The sequence below is a fragment of the Oculina patagonica genome, chromosome 4 (assembly GCF_052425735.1).
Source record: "Oculina patagonica isolate OP01 chromosome 4, crgOcupat, whole genome shotgun sequence".
In the NCBI taxonomy this organism is placed as follows: domain Eukaryota; kingdom Metazoa; phylum Cnidaria; class Anthozoa; order Scleractinia; family Oculinidae; genus Oculina; species Oculina patagonica.
Genome location: NC_135761.1, coordinates 9,682,529 through 9,702,073, shown reverse-complemented (window position 1 = coordinate 9,702,073; position 19,545 = coordinate 9,682,529). Strand labels below are relative to the sequence as shown.

The 19,545-nt window shown below is 37.0% G+C and overlaps 2 protein-coding genes and 2 long non-coding RNA genes across 6 annotated transcripts in view; 2 read left to right on the top strand and 2 right to left on the bottom strand.

Moving 5' to 3' along the window:
- LOC144649487 (uncharacterized) overlaps nucleotides 1-16,847 on the bottom strand; it is a 30,681-nt gene extending 13,834 nt beyond the window's left edge. The window contains exons 1-4 of one of the 2 annotated variants that reach the window (XR_013569909.1): nucleotides 16,473-16,847; nucleotides 9,825-10,506; nucleotides 9,199-9,250; nucleotides 5,304-5,895 (exon numbers count right to left, since the gene is read on the bottom strand). This is a non-coding gene — a long non-coding RNA (uncharacterized LOC144649487). Of the gene's footprint in view, nucleotides 1-5,303; nucleotides 5,896-9,198; nucleotides 9,251-9,824; nucleotides 10,507-16,472 lie in introns of those variants that run through there. The other variant, XR_013569908.1, reaches the window with a different exon arrangement.
- LOC144649483 (uncharacterized) overlaps nucleotides 1-19,545 on the top strand; it is a 137,595-nt gene that overhangs the window by 36,297 nt on the left and 81,753 nt on the right. The gene's annotated exons all lie outside the window — the stretch shown is intronic.
- Nucleotides 1-19,545, bottom strand: part of LOC144649479 (cyclic GMP-AMP synthase-like receptor 2) — a 113,772-nt gene that overhangs the window by 79,989 nt on the left and 14,238 nt on the right. The window lies entirely within an intron of this gene.
- Nucleotides 6,629-11,548, top strand: LOC144649486 (uncharacterized). Of its 2 annotated transcripts, none has more exons than XR_013569906.1 (5): nucleotides 6,629-7,400; nucleotides 7,645-7,720; nucleotides 8,032-8,195; nucleotides 9,064-9,121; nucleotides 11,203-11,548. It is a non-coding gene; the product is annotated as an uncharacterized LOC144649486 (long non-coding RNA). The 2 variants fall into 2 exon arrangements; XR_013569907.1 differs by having other exon boundaries at nucleotides 6,642-7,400; nucleotides 8,047-8,195.

Genomic DNA, 19,545 nt, shown 5'->3' with positions numbered 1-19,545 from the left:
ACGATCACTTTCAACATGGATAATTTAGGTAATTTTCCATTCTAAACGCTTTTTCAAAAAAAATGTTTTAAACGGCTCAATAGTTTTTTTGAAGCGTTTATCGCGCATGCTTGATAATGGAAACATTTTAAAATTAAAGTTTTATTAACATTGATTCCCAGGAACACGTCGAAATTTAACGATAAAGAAGGCGTTTGATCCAACGAAAAATTTTCGTTACAAATTCCCCGTTTACAAAATTATGGTAGATTATTCAAATCAATGTGTATTACATGCCCCCATGAAAAATGATTTTTTTAAGCAGAAGAAAATTACGGCTAAATTTGCATAAAAGAAGGTACAAAAATGCATTTTTTTTTTCAAAAAATATACTATATCAAACTTTTATTTAAAACCAATACCTGAAACAAGTTTCATATCGATCCGAGTCTGCGAGGACTGCTAATCGGCCAATTCAAAGAGTTAGGTATGGTCTGGAAAAACCTGACAAGACATTCAACAACATTTGTCAAGCCAACAAACTATAAACCTGGCAATTATTTTTGGGAAAAATGCTCTAAAAAAATAAGGAAATCGATGTTTCTGAGCGCTCACAATTGGTAAATTGACACGCTTTAACAACGTGACAGCAGAAATCAGTGCACCGTGATGATCATCAGACCATCACGCCATGCATCCATTTCTCAGTGTTTGCTGCTCTACCTAACAACCATAATTCGGGGCTTTAGTATTCCGGGCCTCGGTTTCCGGAATCCACGTTTCCGGGTTTCCAGCTTTTAAAAACGAGAAAAAGCCGCAAGTAAAATAGCAAGTAACAATTAATAACTGGTCTACCCTTAAGATTGAAAAGCAATCGAATCAAGAGTAGTTTTCCAAACCTTTTTTTTTTTGTTCGCAATAATAGCACATATGCACGATGTCGTCATTTGACTACAAATACCAGAATTCATTTCGCCTTTCCTTTGTTATTCAAATTTTGAATTCCCAGTGGGGTTTGAAAAACAATTGCTCTAATTAGAATGACAAAAAGACAAAGCGGAGGATTCTGGTAGTTGTAGTCAAGTGACGCCATCATGCAAATCGCCTATTCTGACTGATTTCGCGAGTCATGAACTTTCCCGGGAGGGGGAGGGGGGTGCTCCACAAAATTATAGAATGGGTTTTCCATTTTAGGCCGTTTAAAACGACGCGTCTCTCCATCAGAAGCATCAAATTAAATATGCAGAAGAACCAAGGTACTTTACGGTACTGCCACATTCGCCAAAAAAACATAATGAAATAATTTACGATGTTAAGCATCACGGACGTGTGTTAATTATTGTGTATTGTCTTCAAAGCATGTCAAAATCCGACAAAACGTCAAACCTTTATCGTTTGGATCATTGCGACGTGGGTTAAAACCTTCTGATAAGATAAAATGATATCCACGTATTTTGGCAACAAAGCCAGTGCCACCCAGACACTGAAACTACATAAAATGTGTGAGTTCCATAAATGTCATTAAAGCCAAAAGAAACGATTAAACAAGACCACTGCTAAGCCAATAGCTGGAACGGTTTACACAAGGCACATGGACATTTCCATAAATGACCGTTTCCTGAGATTTGATTTTTGCTAATACTAATTTTCAAGTGTTGTTTACTTCTCCAGCAACCTATTTTTAATCCACACAGACACATACACACTACATGATTCCTCCCTAACTATAGCACAACGCAGTGGTTTTCTAAAGACTACCAAAATCATTTCAATCGTACAATTATTTTGTATCATTCCTTTTTCTCCAGTTTTTGCGCCACATATTGCTAAAACAACGCAGTAGTTAGTAAATTTGGCCAACTGAGTGCACTAATGGTCATTTTAAAGTAGTTAAGTAGGTGGCAAGATTAGAGGGTCAATATAAAGGCATGCAGAGTTTCGTTCTTCATTTCAAACGCTCAGTGTGGGCCTAATGCATATGGCGTTCAATAAAACATTTCTTGTTTGTGCAAACACATGCAAACAGTGACGCTTCTGATTTGCAAGTAATTAAAACCTGCAATGATGCAAAAAATAAGTAAACATCTGAGGACAAAATCTTTTTTAAGACAAATGTAATAGTAATGTGCCCAACTAAAAGTTGTGAAGTCTTTAATCTCACTGAAGAGGATATTGAAAACAAAACTTCAAACGCCTCGCGTGACTTAATTTCTATTAACACCTCTTCATTAACGTGTCATAAATTGCCAGTTTTGTTTATTACTCGCCAGGTGTTCTACACGTGGAGCTGCAGTCAAATGAATTTAAACAGGATAGGGACAAAAGATGACCCACACAGAAGAATAAAGCGGAAATTAGAGGGAACGCTTACGAGGGCACGACCAAAAAATCTTTATCTTTGGCACTGAAGTGAAGGTTGTTCCCGTGCCATGCGCTCTTTAACAGTGAAACGTTTTGCTCTACAAGAACTTCAATAACACAATTTAACAGCCCATCTGGAACGGAAAGATAAATTTTTTTTCGCAAAATAAAAGTTGTAAAGGGAAATACATAAAGAAGAACAACTTGAGTTTGACCATTGATAGGGAGCCAAGACACATAAGTTGTCACGGATTACAAAAGCTTTAGAAGCACAGTGGAGTACCGAACGTGCTAAATAAAACGATGTACACTTATATCAAAGCATCGTATCATCTATATTTTTGTGATTTCCTCTATAGTTAGGATGGCGTATTTTTTCTTACGCAAAAATAAGAAACACATTATTGTAGCCTTTATGTGAACGATCAGACCCTTCATGTTTTCTTTTTTTATGCATGTCCGCTTCGCATCACAACTCCAGATATAATCTATTACAAAAGAAAACTCAATATCAGGAAAAGGTATTCTGACCTATCGAAACTAAAATTTTTCACCTCCGATTTGAATAAATTAAATAAATGATCTAACCACGTTTCCCCTGTAGTAGTCGACTGCCAAGCTAAATCTTCTAGCTGTGGACGACCATTAAGTAAACAATATTTTACAACGATTTTCTAACAACCATCATATAAAAACAACTAAGAACAATGTAGGAAAGAGTCATTCCCAAATCCGTTTGTGGCTGATATTACCAATGCCATTAACCGTCAAAGTTGGATCCCTAAAAAAGCCATCGGCTGGTTGTTACCGAATAAAATTAATACAAAAAAATAAAATTCATTCAAACCTTTCGCTTGATAGAAGCGTCGTCAGATGAAACCTTCATTCATCTAAGAGTTTCCCGATTGTTACAGCAATTCGACCACAATCGATTTAGCGCTACCACGTTATATTGAGCCTGTCCCGCTTCAATAAACACGGAATATCGTGTTGTACGAAAGAAAAGCGAAATTAACACGACTCTTAGACTCGTCCTCAAAACGAGAACAAAATTGGCAAAAGGAAATCTGCTGGTAAAAAAGAACGGATGACTGAAACCACAAATCTTAACAGCCGGTTAATTCCAACACGTGATTAGTCTTGAAAATGGTCAAAATAAAAGAAGCGCAGCTACAACGGTACCGCATCTTTGTTTAAACACTACTAAACTTGTGCTGTAGCCAAGCCAGCGTACAGCCGTTGTACGCTGTTCGAGAACGGTTGTCATGCAGCTGGGTACGGTTTTTCAAAGGGTGGAAACGCTATCCATCACTATCCAGTGGACAGCGCAGTTTGTTTTTTCAACACTTATCCACTAAATAACGATTTACCCGATGGATAGTGATCTACGCCCTTTGAACAACCGTGGCCAGAAAAATGAAACAATGAACATAGATCAGTACCGTATTGCAAGAAACGTCGGACAGTAGCTTTGAGCCTACTTGACTAAACCGAATGGTTGTGTTTATTTAGAGTTTTGCATATTAGTGAAGAAGAAATCTACATGGTTTTATTTTTACACGTAATCATTAGCATTTGTTTTCATGATTTGGAAAATTCTAAAATTTAGGTTAAACCATCTTGTTGCCTCTACAGGTTTAAAATAAAAGAGAAACGTTAAAAATTAATACATTTTACGTTCATATCGATTTAGTATTCAGTGCGTCCCCTGTTTTTCTACCATTACCCATTCTACCTTTCGGCATTGTTGCGTACGGTGTTCCGCCCTATTGGACAACCTTTCTCGAAACAGCTAAAATTTAACGAGTTGCGCAGTAGTGCGGAAACTGCCAGAGTGTTGTCTCTAAAACCAAGGGATTTACGATTCAACTTTATGGCCTGATTTTGTCTGGTTTCATCAGTTTTTGAGTTTTACGTCATTGACAATGGCACGAAAGTTATGGGCAAAATTTGGGTGGTAGGATAGCGGGACTAGGGACTTGGGGACATGCAGGGAGCATTCCTTGGAGATTTTGGTACAGATCAGGTGTACCGGGGTAGCCACCTTGATCTAGACCTACCTCCGGAGGCGAGGCCCATATCCCAAAGTCAAAGGAACTAAGAAAACCTGCTGAAACCGGGGGAACCACCATTAAAACTATCGAATATGGGATTTATTACGACACTAAATTTTTCTTGTTGTTCACATCCACAACGGAGTACTTACCATGTAATACGGGATTCTACAGTTTAACACACTCTCATGTTTTGCGTGTTCTCTTGACGTTGTGTGGCCAAATTACGTACAAGTGAGTAATTGTCCATGCCCGTCTTCGTCAATATACGAGCCAAAAGTAAAATTTTTGAACTTTAGAACAGAGGACATATCACTTCTTGAATTAAGCTTTAGAGAAGATTTCAAAATCAACATCTCAAATCTTGTGTTGATTACGTAACTTTAAAACAGTCATATTATGTCAACTACATTTTATTTTTTTTAACAAAAATGCAAAACAGGAACCGCTATCGCTCAGAGTAAATCTTTTAACATGAAAAAACTAGGGCACTCGGTTTCTTTTCCGAATCTTCCTATTAGCGTACTAAATGAAATAACTTGAAAGGCAAAGCCAAATGGCCAATATTTCACAGATTGAAACGAAAAGGAAAACAATTAGCCTTGGGGGCGACATTTTTATAACCAACTGTTCTCGAAAGCGTTACTCTTAGCACTGTTATCACGTTCAACGGTGATACAACTCTTCTACATACAAAGGGGAAGAAATGACCCCGGGGTGTAATTAGAGGAACACTTATCTGAAGGGAAGAAATGGATCGATCGCATTGGTCAGGTCAACAGTTGCTGCCAAACGGGAAGTAAATTCGTCTGTGACAAAATTTCAATACATTTATTTATTCAAAATTGCATGACAGCAGTTAAATCGCATGAGGCGTGCTGTAGCAGTATGTGATAGAGATGTCCTGATCTTTTTGATGTGATGAATCCACTCTTTTTTTTATAAGAATACAGTTTTTCCGACCCAGGCTGAATATTCTTATTTTTCTGCCGATTTTAGGCTGAAAATATTCTTATGAACATTCTTAGAAAATACCGTTTGACATTTCTGTTTTAGCAAGTATTGTGTAATCAATTACAAGTGTTTGGTGTCCAGATCTGTATCGTGTTATATTGTGCATATGAACCATTGCTTTTCGTTGCAGCCTGGCCGTTTTGGCTTTAAACAAAGTATTCCTCACAGAGATAAAGTGACGGAAATGAAAATACCTGATTTTGTTTCAACTAAAAACTATATTCTTTTCAAAATCTCAGCCTCAGGTTTATTCTTCAAATATTCTTAAAAATTCGCAAATTTCAGCCTCGATATTCTTATAAACTAGATTCTTATAAAATAAAAAGAGTGTAGTGCGTGAAGCAAAGGCAGATACCGTTGACACGAGTTTTGAAACTAAGATGAACATCATATGTAACTCCAGTAACTCCAAGGTCTTTAACTTCGTTATGTGGTGATGGTATGCCCTCCAACTTTGATAAACGCAATTTGATCAGCAGGTTTTAGCCTAAAAAAAACGAGAAGCGAATCCATTGATTTCAGTCTTTGTTAGATTTCATTTGAGCATGTTCGCATGTAACCCATCGAAAACCCACATTCCACAACACCGTGACAATATCCTGCCTGGATGCTAAGCTTCCACGGGGGAGGTGGAGAGGGCACGACGTCCACCCACCAAAATGCGGCAGACCACAAAATCAGAATGATCAATATACATACGGAAAATGCCCATGTGTAAGCAGTTCTTTCCTGATTCCAATCTGACTGTCGTTGTGTGTTTGCTCTACTATTGATATTCCGGTGTGATTACATTTTACGGCGTACACCGTACATTATGCATGACTAAAATTAAAAGAGAAGGGCGAACAATTTGTGGACTACAAGATCAAGTGTGCAATCAGTCACAACAGAGATATTTATGTGGAGCAATTCTAATTTCGGCGAGCTTGCTTTCCTTTTTTGTTTGGCGGAGTTTGACCGTTTTACAGTGAAGATTGACGCTACTTTCGTGACAAACGGACAGCCGCAAAACAAACCGCCATAATAAACGACACAAATCAATACACGACCCGCGGCTCTGTGGTGGGCTCTAATTTGTTTGTATCGCTTCAGTGACCAAAATGAATGGCACAAGGGATGGCGTCTTGATACTGCAGAATCCCGATTTCTTGAACACCCATTTTCTCTATTCCGCCAATTTTCGTTTCCCTTTGAGGTTCGAGAAATTATGATTCCACCGTATTAATTAAGATGAAACTATTCATATGCGTCAAACGTATCACGTGCTCAATGTTATGTGATCCAAAAGTATGAACAACTGAACACTAAACAAATAGGGTTTGTAAACTATCAGTTAAGAACCACGCATGTTAATTATCAATCACAGCTAGTGTTCGCGTCCATTATGATTGTGCGGCTATTAGGCAAATCTTACATGGTATACCAACTTGACAAAACGATATAACATCGTAGTTGGCTACAAGCAAAAGTCTACAAAACAGTGTATGTGTTGAAAAGTTGTCAAACATTGTCTAATCAACCGCCAGGAGTGGCGCAATTTCCGGCCGTTGTCTTAGCTACAATCAAAAGAATCCTTACCTATTTTTAGCAGCCAACCAATACGAAACACGTCATCAAAAAAGTTCAAGCCTTGTCTGCTCGTCCGTGCTTTTACGTTATCAGTTGACTGTTTTCTCTTTGCTTGGTGCATTTTGTCTGAATGATTGGAACGTTTGTTAACACTCTCAAATTGGACAAAATGATTTCAAAGTACTTTGGAAACAAAGCTAGAAGGTACCACTCAGGAGTAAGGTTATCAGCTAGTAGAATTCTATCATTCAACGAATCAGTGACATGAAGTGTAGAAGACGGTCAAGACAGAGCAGTTAAATTTCTTAAGAATTTACAGCTTTCAAATCAACGCTTCTTTTGGAAATTTGTGGTGGCGACTTTGGACAAGGAATAGCACTAAGAAAAAGAAGAAGAAGAAACAACTGCCGAGTCATGTCAATGGTATGTAGAAGTTGATATATGCAATTTGAAAGGACGAGGTCTTGTAAATGACGTCAGCGAACTATGCAAATTAAGCACACGGATTTTTTCACTACCCGCTCCCTTGGTAAAAATAGTAAAAACAAACAATTTAAAGAAACCATACCGAAAAGGATCATGGACAGGGGGAATTTGCTTTTTAGTTTCACCGTGCAACCAAAGACGAAGAAGAAACAGCTTAAAACTTATTTATTTCCTTCATTAGGGGTTTAAAAGAAGCAGTCGAACTGATGGATCAAAACCCAGAAGAGCAGCAGGCTGACATACAAGGTGAAACAACGGTAGGTGCCAACCACAAAACAAATGAATGTGTTTTAAATAACTGCAGTTTTAAATAACTGCGGTATTTTAGTCCCTGGATCGTAAGGCGAACAAGAAACGTAGCTCAATGAAATACAACGAAGAAGACTAGAGTTACTAACAGCGGCCTCCAAAATGCTGATACCACTTGTTTTATCTTTAAAAGAAAGTTGTGGTAATTTTGCTAAAGTAACTTTGGCAAAGAACGAGGATTCTTCATTCAATAAAAGAAAAGAACACCAAACTCTGAGGTGACTAAATGAACTTGTTTCCAATTTTGGCTTTTTTGCAGAATTTAACCAATCAGAGAATATACAGGCGTCTAATCCGTTATCTCAGTCGATTTTTTCGTTCGCGAGGAATCTCCATGTACCTTTATACTTTTAACGCTGGTGTTGGAGCAGTTCATGGATACCCCACATTCTACATAGTTGCGCCCTTTTCAAGTTATCACCGGTGAGCAAGTTATATATTGTTGAATCGTCGTTTGGTCGAAAGCATACGTTATCATTTTGCCAATGACTGTATTAAATCATTAATATTGTTTATTGTCACAATAAAACATTTAGTGTACAGGGGCCAATCAAAATAGCATGTGCAACGGTAGTAGAAAATAAACTTATTATTTTCTCATTTAATTTTTCAATTATTAAATGTATTTTACCAGACTTTTAGCAACAATTAATTTGATGTGCACGACCCCTCAAGCATGTATTTGCTTTAATACAGATCGTGGTTAAATAAAGGTTTATTATTGTTATTTAATTTGAAGTATGCTGCCGAAAGAAAGAAAAAAAGCTATCTTAATGTTTTAATTCCCTTATCAAGTGGATTCATGATAGCATTACAAAATTAAATTTCATTATTACACCAATAAACAAATATTATGAAATTTCTCAACTGAAATACACTTAATAATTTAATATGAAAGGGTAAACCAGTTATTGTGGTCTTTTTTGCGCGATCGAGATTAATAAATAACGAAAACTCATCGTTGCAATTTTTGTATTTATTATTAATATCATGTTTTATGTATTAATTAAAGTACCCCTGGTATATTTTTGCATATATTTTGGTGTTACTAGCAAGTGTCCTACACGAGGTATTAATCAATGTAAAAACAAAATAATGGTCTGATTACCTACCTCACTATTGTCATAAGCAATCTTCAGCACACGAGATTTTAAAGCCAATAGACTTTTCTTAATAGAAAAGAAGGATTTAAGCTCAACAGCTGTTTCAGATGAATCCTTATTTTAGTTACAATTCAAACGACTTGCTGCTCATTTTTTTTTTTTTATTTGCTTGTTTTTCCAAAACATAGAACTAACGGTGGCCGACACAGATCTAACGCAGATCAAGAATGGCAAGGATTGAATTGGGTTTGTAAATGTTTGTCTTATCTCAATAGACGTTTAAGTCTTTCTAATAGTATTTTTAGTACCTTAAGTTTACTAACCTTCTATCGTAAATCCCAAGAGAGCTTTCTTTAAGAGTGTGTCCTCAACAAACTGAAACGCAAAAGACAAAACTCAGAAAATAGAGGACAAAAAGGGGAAATTTGGACATTTTAAAGCACATGTAGGCCTATAAAGGGCGTATGGTGAAAATGATAGGGAAAATGAAGGCCTTTTAATCATTTACAACAAACGTAAAACAACACTCGTGTTCGTTTTGTATTCTCTTCGTACTGTTTAAACACTATTTACCTCGTACATGTTTAAAACACACGTAATGGCCTTTTCATTCTCCTCATAGCCATTCCTATCCACCACTCAAATAGCCTCTTTCAATATACTGCTAAAACAAAACTTCCTTAGACCGAGTGAATCATATTTTTGTCTACGTGAGAGAACATGCAATGCACTTTTCAATACACTATACGTACAAATAATGTACTAAAGATCTGAAAATCACTGACTTTTTCTTCTTAGAAAATGGCTCTCTATTTTACAGAACAAGGTTTTTTAACAAGTTATGTTCTCCATCAAATGCTCCATTTTCTTTTTAGCAACTGTTAGCAACCCTTGAGCTATAGCAGCCTCATTTAAGTTGTTATTCTTGATTGTTTATTGAAGTCATTACCTATTTCGAAGAAAGCTTTAGCTGTAAGCAGGTCACTTTACTTTTGACTTCATTTACTTTTCCCGCTTAGCCAGGTTTACTCTTTGTCTTTTCAGTTACTCTGCTCCCATTTCTCTATCTCCCTTCTATCATCTCTCAGTGTCTGTTTCTCTATTCCTCGACTGTTTTTTTGCCAGTTCTTTTATTTCTTCAAAAAAGCCTTTGAGCACATACTCGCGTCTTTTAGTGATTTTCTAAGAAACCCGTTTGTGATTTGAGCTTTTTGCCGTTCCCCTAATCTTTGATAACATGTATAGTCGTATTTCCAAGAGCAGCCCTGCCCGGAGTTACCATCTTCTTCTTGGCGGAAAGACTTTGCTCAACATCATCAGTGCCAAAAGCCAAAGAGAGAAATAAACCCTTTGACAAAAACAGAATGCCTAATTCACCCTTTACAGATTTCTCTTGGACTGGCACACATTCCCTCGCCTGATACACCTTCCACTCGGCTATGGCCAGCTCAACTTTGATTACCATTCTAGAAATAGCCTGTGCACCATGATCACTGTTTCTGTGGTTGTAGGAAAGAGACATCTTGTAGAAACTTGTTTGGTGTCCATATGGAACTGTTTCATCTCATAAAAAGCTATTTCTTTTGGTCACTAGACAACTTCGATAGTGAATATTTTCCAGTTCATAGTACCTAGAAATACAATGGTATTGCTAATAAGTACGCTGGGGTGAAAATGATATTGAATGTCATATAAAAACGATATTGAATTGTAATAATAATAATAATAATAATAATAATAATAATAATGATGATGATGATGATGATGATGATGACGATTATTATTATTATTATTATTATTACTATTATCATCATCATCATCATCATCATCATCATTATTATTATTATTATTATTCAGAGAAAAGCAATGGGACCAAAGTTGAATTCCAAGGGGAGGGATTGTTTTTTATGATCCAACAAATGTTTTTATGAGCATACTTTTCAAGGACTCTTGAAGGAGAATAGCCTTGCTATTTAGTTTACTCCAATAAATATAATAACGCATGAACAATAAGGAGTAGTTACTGACTTTCTATATGCACTGTTACCAGTTTATTTTAAAAATATAGAGATGATAGGGCATTAAGAACACATAGGTAAAGCTACAAAATGTGGGAATACTATAGCAATTTTTCAAACAAGGAATGTCATTTCATAACTACCTGTCTTGAGGTAGATATTCCAAGTAAACGATGTATGCTACATCCAGTGATAGAACTGTTCGTTATAACAAAACTGACTGAATGGTTTAAGGGTATTTTCCAAGCATAAAATTAAATAAGGGAAATGGTACTTGAACTTAAACAAAGATTATTTTCCTTTTTCTAGGTAACAGATGAGCTATAAAGAGATGACACTTAGCCATGATAGCAAACTTTTATGTCAACTATGGATACATACATAAGCATTAGCTTGGACGATTTATGTTGCCAAAATGGCATGGCCTTTTTTAAAAATAAGATGGTTTCCTGCAAATCGGGCTTCGACATGTTTTTGTTAATTTTTCAAGTGCTTTTTCATCATCAGCCATACTTCCCACAGCACAACATAGCTGGTTTTTCTAAACACTGTAAGACTTGTGATAAATAACCTACCTGCATATAATATACAGTATTTGTTACACATGAATGTACATAAAACGAGAAATATTAATAAAGTTGTTTATTTAAAAGAAGCAGTTGTAATAATACTGTCTTATTCAACGTCTAAAAGGACCCTGAGATGAATACCGTATTCCAGAAAAAAGGTGGGATGGGGAGGGGGAAGGGTTGGGTCAAGGAAGGCGGGTTCTGTGGGGTATTAAACGTATCATATTTTATACTTCAGCTTCCTACCCATTTAATGAGTTAAGTTTTGAAAAAAAATATCATTCAATTGTTTACAGTGCAGCTACTTGAACCAGGTGGCTTGGAACAAACATTAATTGAGAAAATGGTAGCGATCTTTTTTGACAACAGACAAGTGTCACAAGGCTGTGCTCTAAGATGAACTCCAGGGAGCCCTGCAGGCATACAACCTTATAGGCTAGGGTGCCCAGCAGTCTGGGTTGATGGCCCAAAAGAAAAGAAAATATAAGTTGATTGATTGATTAATTAATCAATGTATTATTGATTAGTTAAAATCCATTAACCCACAAATAAATAACATTTTTAAATACAAGAATGCATAGTCATTTCTAAAGCATTCAACCCATTTCTCTTTGTCTGTCAGGTGTCAAAAATAAAAGGCTGGCAGTGGTTGATCTAGCAGAGGGGCCTAGGGTACCTGGGACCTACCTCGTGGGCAAAAATTCTTATGGCTCAAATACACATAGGAAAACGCTGTTTCTTTTTCCTTCTATCCTTTAGAATAGTATACTTGACTTTCCTCTTTTATTAGTCTTTTTATGTGCGCTTCATGAAGCATAAGTATTGAGAAGACTCTCTGTGGACACTACATGAAGTCTAAAATGAAACTGCAGTCGTATTAATGCAGGCGTATGTTAAATCGCACGAACCGAGATGGATCGACGGCTCAACGATATTTTGACTTCATTGAAGGATTTGAGGCATTTTGCCTTGTAAACTTCAACACAACACAAGACAACAAAGAGAGAAGGGAAGTTTATTGTGTGACCTTTTCTTAGCTAAGTTGAAACTGACAAAGAAGGTTGCCCGGCCGTGCGACTTGGTAGGTTTTTCTTGTCGCCGGAAGACGAAAGCCAGTCGCCTGAAGCGATCCCAGCCAGACAAAAGTTTCACAACAAAGTTTGAAACCAATGAAAGCAAATAAAGATCTGTTTTACTTGACTTCTCCAAACTGTATACACTCAACAGATCCTATCGTTGGCGGCAAAAGTACCGTTTTACTCGATTAATTTAGCTTAAAAACTCGTTTTGTGACTGCCAAACTGAAACCGCTGAAAACCTCTCAAAATTTGGCATTGAAGCTAACCAATCAAACAAATTCAAATTTCCCGAGAGGTCCACATCTTCCACAAGTTTGTTGGGTGTCTCGTTTTGTTGTAGAACAATCGTTTGTGTTCTTCAACGTGATTGGTTCGTTCATGAAAAAGGTCACTATCCTTTGTTCTCTGTTAACGTTTCGTTTAGTTTTCTTTGAGATCTTGTTATATTGTCAACTTCTGCTTTACATTTTGGAGTGATAAAATGTTACATTGTTGTACATATTAAAGGCGTAAATATTTAGATTATTTTGAAGTAAATTTTGTAATAATATTTCAACAATAATTAAAAGATTTTACTTCATCAAAAATGATCCTTGTGTGAAACTAATCTTAAGACAATCTTGAAATAAATTAGGTGATCAAACTAGTCATTCAACATTTGTGTGGCCAACAAATTGTAAAACCTGACAATTATTTTCAGGCAAACAATGTGACAAAGGAAATCAATGTTTATTAACGCTGATAATTGGTCACGCTTTTAAGTCAGTGTAAATCAATGTACCGTCACGGTCATCGGCGAATCACGCCATGCATCAATTTCTCAGTGTTTGCTACCCTACTAACATACTATTTCAACACAAGTGACGACTAAGTGACGACTAAGTGACGACGTAAGTTCCCCTGCGAATTTTCGAGAATGACATATAAAACGTAAATGGCAAGTAATTTTCGCGTCTCAGAAAGACAGCTGGTTGTCATCATATTGCCAAAGTAGTAGGTTCTTGTTCCCCATACATAAACTCTGCTAATCCAAACTGATTGCTCCAGTCACAACCTTTCCAGGAAGAATTGGGGATTACTCCACGAACAATTTGTATGTGGGTTGAAACTCTAACTCGATTTCAGACCGAAATATGCGGTTTTTCCAACTCTATTTCAGACCTGACCCTATACCCAGGAACTTCATCGGTTTGGGTAGTTTCCGACGTTTATTAAATCACACTTCTTATTAAAGAGATGAAAATGATAACGACAAAAATAGTTTCTTCCTAGAATTAAACCTAATTGCTAACCAGAGTGCACAAACCATACCCTATCTCCGACAAAAATGATCAAAATCTGTGCTCTATTTTAGACCAATCTTGGAAACAACCCTTTGAGACAGCACATACCTATATAGCTTACATAAGGGAGTACTTTTCTTCCCCCGAGCCAAACTTAAGTTAATCGCTTTTTACTAGTCAAAAGATGCACAGTTTCCGGCCTTCCGATAATATTGTCAATGCATCTTCCCACGGAATCTGACTATTTGAAAACCTGACGCAAAGAAGGCGTTCTCAAACACAAGCAGTATCTGTAATAATGTTCCTTGGAGCACTGTTAGCCTTCAAATTGGCCTTGCCTTGAAATCGCAATTGCGTTTTAACTCAGAGGCGAAATTAAACATTTCATCTTTCTATTTGCAGTCTGGTGTCTCATTTTAAGGGGGCACCTCTTTGTCAAACTGTTGGGCAGAGTCAAGTACTTGGATTGTCTGAATAGAAAAGCCTCAAAGACCCCTAGCTTTGGGTTTTAATTGGCAACGACCAAATTGATGTCAGAAAGCTGTCAACATTGCTTCTTAATTTCCAAATGGATTGCCGCTAAGTTGGCTTTACTTGCGCGCGTTAATAATTTCTCGTTTATGCAAGCATAGCCTCCCACGCAGTCGATTTTTAAGGGCTATGCAAGACAATGAATGAATTGGAAATCCTTTACTCAAACCTACAAAGCTAGAAGGCACTTTGCAAAAATAAGATAGCGGAATTCCATCAGTTCACCTTTGGTAACGAAAATCAGTAAACGGGCTAAGGTGTGTTAATTACCGCGTATAAATGGATAAACAATAATGTTCACGCTCCACCTATTTTTAGAGGCTAACCACCACGCAATTGTCCTCAAAACATGTCAAAAACTGTCACGTGGGTTAAAACGTTCTGAGACATAATTGGGAAACAAAAAAGCCAGTGAGTGCCATGCAGGCCCGGGAAACGTCATCAGTAAACGCGTGAGTGCCATGTGTCACTGACTCCCTTTATTTAGTACAACACAGTGGTTTTTCTAAACTCTGCAAAAATGTCATTTTTAATTGTACAATTATTTTGTATCATTCCTTTCTCTTTAGTTTTTGGGCAGTATATTGGTATAATAACGCAGTAGTAATACACATGGCCAACTCCGTGCTCTGAAGGTTAGTTTTTTAAGTGCTCTATAAAGTCAAGTACTTGGCGAAATAAGAAGGTCATTATAAAGGCACGGGCTAAAGCACATGGCGCTTGATGAAGTATATCATGTTTGTGCAAACAGCGACATTCCCTATTTGCGCTTACTTAAATCCCGCTATGATGCAAAAATGAGTAAACATCTGAAGACAAAATCGGTTTCAGTACATGTAGGAATGTGCCTAAATGAAGATAGCTGATAAGTCTTTAACCTCACTTCAGAGGATATTGAAAAAAAAATTCACAAGCCTCGCGTGACTTTATTTTCAATAATAGCGTCGTAAATGTCACAGATCGCCAGTTTTGTTTATTAATCGCCAGGTGTTACTGCACGTGGGGTTCAGTCAAATGAACTTAAACGGTTCTCAGGGACAAAAGATAACCCACACAAAAGAATAGAGAGGAAATTAGACTAAACAAAGCATGCTTGAAAAAAAAATATAAGAAAGGTATATTTGGTTACGAAAAACAATGTTCTAGTTTTATAAGCTTGGAAATTTGCTGACATCTTCTAATTTCTCTGATATACAGTTTTGATATAACTAGGATGTTGTAACATTAAGAAACTCAAGATTCTCAGATATGGTTGATTTCAACTATTCGCCGAGATACGTGAAAACTGAGCGAATGTATACGAGGGCACGACTAAAAAACTTTATCTTTGGCTGTTCCTGTGCCATGCGTTGTCTAACATTGAAACATTGTGCTCTGCAAGAACTTCGATAACACAATTGAAAAGCCCATCTGCGAAAAAAAGATTTTTTTTCGCAAAACAAAAAAAAACGGATAAAGGAATCACAAAAACGAAAACAACAAAAGTTTGATAATTTGATAAGGTGCCAAGCCACATAAGTTGTCGCGGATTACAAAAGCTTTGGGAGCACAGTGGAACACCGAACGTGCTAGAAAAAACGAAGTACACTTGTATCAAAGCATCGCATCATCTATATTTTTGTGATTACCGCTACACTGGCAGTTGGGCTGGCTTTACAGCGTTTGTTGTGAACGATCAGACACTTCATGTTTCTTTTTTTATGCATGTCCGCTTCGTGTCACGACTCCAGATATAATAATTTATCACCAAAGAAAAGTCAATATCAGGAAAAGATATTCTGATCTATCGAAACTAAAAGTATTCACCTCCGGTTTGAACCACGAGAAGCAACTTAGACGACAAAAAAATGAAATGATCTAACCACGTTTCCCCTGTAGTAGTCGACTGCCAGTTAGATCTTCTGTGGACGACCATTAAGTAAATAATATTTTACAACGATTTTCTAACAACCATCATATAAAAACAACTAAGAACAATGTAGACAAGAATCATTCCTGTATCTGGTTGTGACAAATATTACCAATGCCACTAACTATCAAAGCTGGATCCCTGAAACAAGCCTTCGGCTGCTTGTAACCGAATAAAATTAATAAACACAAACAAAATTCGTTCAAACCTTTCGCTTGATAGAAGTTTCGTCAGATAAAACCTTCATTTCGTCCAAGGCCCTATTGTGGATAACTGCCCCTACTGAAGTCATCGACGTCGAATAGATAAACTCATGAACATTCGCCGTACCGTACATGTATACAGCTATTTCGAGAAACGTTGTCGGAAAAAAGCACAAAACTGCACAAGCCAATCCCTAAAGGTAGTATGGGTAGACGTATTGAGCTACTGCACGTGTTGAATACTAATGAGATATAACAACATAATTATATAGCCGTCAGTAAATCCTATATTGTCAGCACAGCTATTTTTCCTTAATTTCTGGGAACTGTCCAATTTGGGATTAAATTTGGATAGTTTCAATTAGGACTTTTAGGTAAAATTCACAATCTGTCCAATTTAAGAAAAATTTGGACAGTTTCGTCTCAGCCAATCAAATCGAAGAAAACACAACATGTGACGGATATTAGCCAATTAGCACAAAGCATAGCGTCAGCGCTGTAAACTGGTCGCATTGTGAGTCGACAATGGCGGAATTTTATAGAGCAAGTTTGCTACGTTTTTCTATTCCTTTTGAGCTTTTCAGCAATAGAAACAACAAAGAGAAATTTTCTACGTTGTCAGCAGAGGAGCTAGCTACACTAAGAAGCAAAAACCAAGAGCAAAACACCTCCAATAGTACAAAACTTGGGTGAACGTAAGTGCACCGAAGCGAAGCAAGAAATCTGTCAGATATTCATCGCCATGAGGCATGAGCTAGATGCAATTCTTTGTCGTTTTTTGCTGAAATTCGAAAAGAAAAGACGGCGATGAAGTACGAACGATATAGTGGAAAGGAGTATGTCACATTCAAGAAGTTGTTAAGCTCTTCGGACACTTTGTTTACGACTTTCATTGATTGATGCAGTGTTTTCACTCACTTTGTAGCAAGCTTCGCAAACTCAGGTGAATAAAATTGCACTGTTTTGTTTAAGTTTTATTTGTGAAGACAATGCTCTGAGTGAGTTGCATGTGCTGTGTTATGCCTACTATTGTTGAATGCTTTTCCCGTTCTGGACATAAGTTTATTGTTTATGCTGGATTGACTGACTACAAGCTATATAATTAATATGTAACCGGACTACATGCTTGTCCAATTTTGGAAATAATTAGATTCAAAAAATTCCTCTGACAGCCAAATTGGCTGCCCTCGGAATTTTTTTCATCAAATTATTTCCAAATTGGACAGCATGTAGTCCAATTACGTATACAAATAAGCGCAATTTTCAGGTTTTCTTTCTTTTCAGACATGTAGAAACAAGGTACGTTTAGACCCTCTGAAGTTCAGGAGAATTTTTCCTCACTCAAAGACATGCGACAGTAAAAGTAAAGCTACAGATATATGCCTCCTGAGAAGAAAAACAAATTCTCCACGTGCAAAAATACAAACTTGTAAATTTCCTCTAGGCCAATATGCAAAATTCCAGTGAATACCCAGACCACCTTTCGGTCTTGTCGCGTGCACTTTGATGTTTTTTTTTCCGACAACCTTTCTCGAAATAGCTGTATATTTACTGCTAAAATATAAAATTCGTTTAAAAGTAACTGAACTTTCAACAATTTGTTCCTGTTATAGTTTCTGTTATTGTTAGTTTATTACATTTTTGTTTTGAATAATTGGTTGTTTTTCAACAAAATTAAATAAGCGCCCTGTCCCGAATAAGCGCCCTCCCTTGAGGTGCCAAAAGTAAATAAGCGCCCCGGGCGCTAAATCGAATCACTACGGTAGCCGTTTTCTAACCAGCTGCTCTCACAAGCGTTACTCTTAGCATTGTTATCACATTTAGCGGTGGTATGACTCTTCCATACAAACAGTAGGAAATGAGCCCTAGGCCGTAACCACTGATAGTTGAAGCACCTCTGTGGGCCACCATTCAGCAAGTGATCACAAGAACTGAACCAGTCAAAATTACCAAATACAAAAAAATAGTAAGTGAACAAGATAATTGGTTGGTTTGTCGCGCATTTCTTCATATACTTTCATTTGAATTAGTCGTTTACGTTAGCAAATTCCTGTCACCGAGTCTGCGCGAATAGTGCAGTTCTATTCTCAGGATTCGTGCATTAAGCGTTGTTCCCCACTGTAAATTATTCATCATTGCTATGTAACTCGCCTGATGGTCACCATATTAACCCTGACTTTAAAGTGAACTGCCATCTTAAGGAGAAAATGGTTTGATAAGATACAAATGCGGCTTCACCGATAAAATGGCATCCTAGGAACGGCCCTGGCCTATTGGTTGTTAATCTTAAGGGAACTTTATTTTTGAATTAAAGAGGAGTCGGAGAGTCCCGGTATTCGTTAAGGAGCAGGAAGTCCTTGAATATACCCCATAATTCTTTACAATATCAGCTTTTGGTAACATTATTTGTTGAACAGTTTACTTTACGTTTCGTGAGAGCAGAAAAAATAAGGAAAAAGCAAAACGCGAATATAACTACACATGTACCACATCAACATAAAGAAACAGTTTAAAAAAAATTTCGCGATAGAGGCACGCAGTTTCAATAAACACGGATTCAATTTGTTCCGAGCATGCAGTTATCTCGAGGTCACAATTATATTTTTACGAGTACTGGCTATGTTCAAATTTCCGTTGATTATTATTTTTTTTACAATAGGAATTTGTTTAAATTCATTTTATAGAAAGAAGGTGATTGCTAGACTCAGAAACAGAGAAAAAATGATAGGTCTCGGTTCTCGTTTACGAGAAAACGACGATTTACCTCTCTTGCAAGCCAAGCCGTAAAGAAAAAGCCGCTATTTTCTTAATGTGCACGCGCTAACCACGCATAAAATTATGTGCAGTACGGTATGCGCAATGCAATACTGAGAAATTACCTTAAGCAAACCAAGGTGGAATAAAAGTTAGAAATAGGAGTGGTGCAAGATGCCTTGCACGAGGTAAAGATGGACACGGCAATGGGTCTTGTGGAAGATGACCTAAGGTAACAACATGTAACAAGATCCACATGGTTACCTTAATACACACTGGCCACACCTAAGAACTCGGTTAGCTGTGTTTCAGGATTACAAAGAG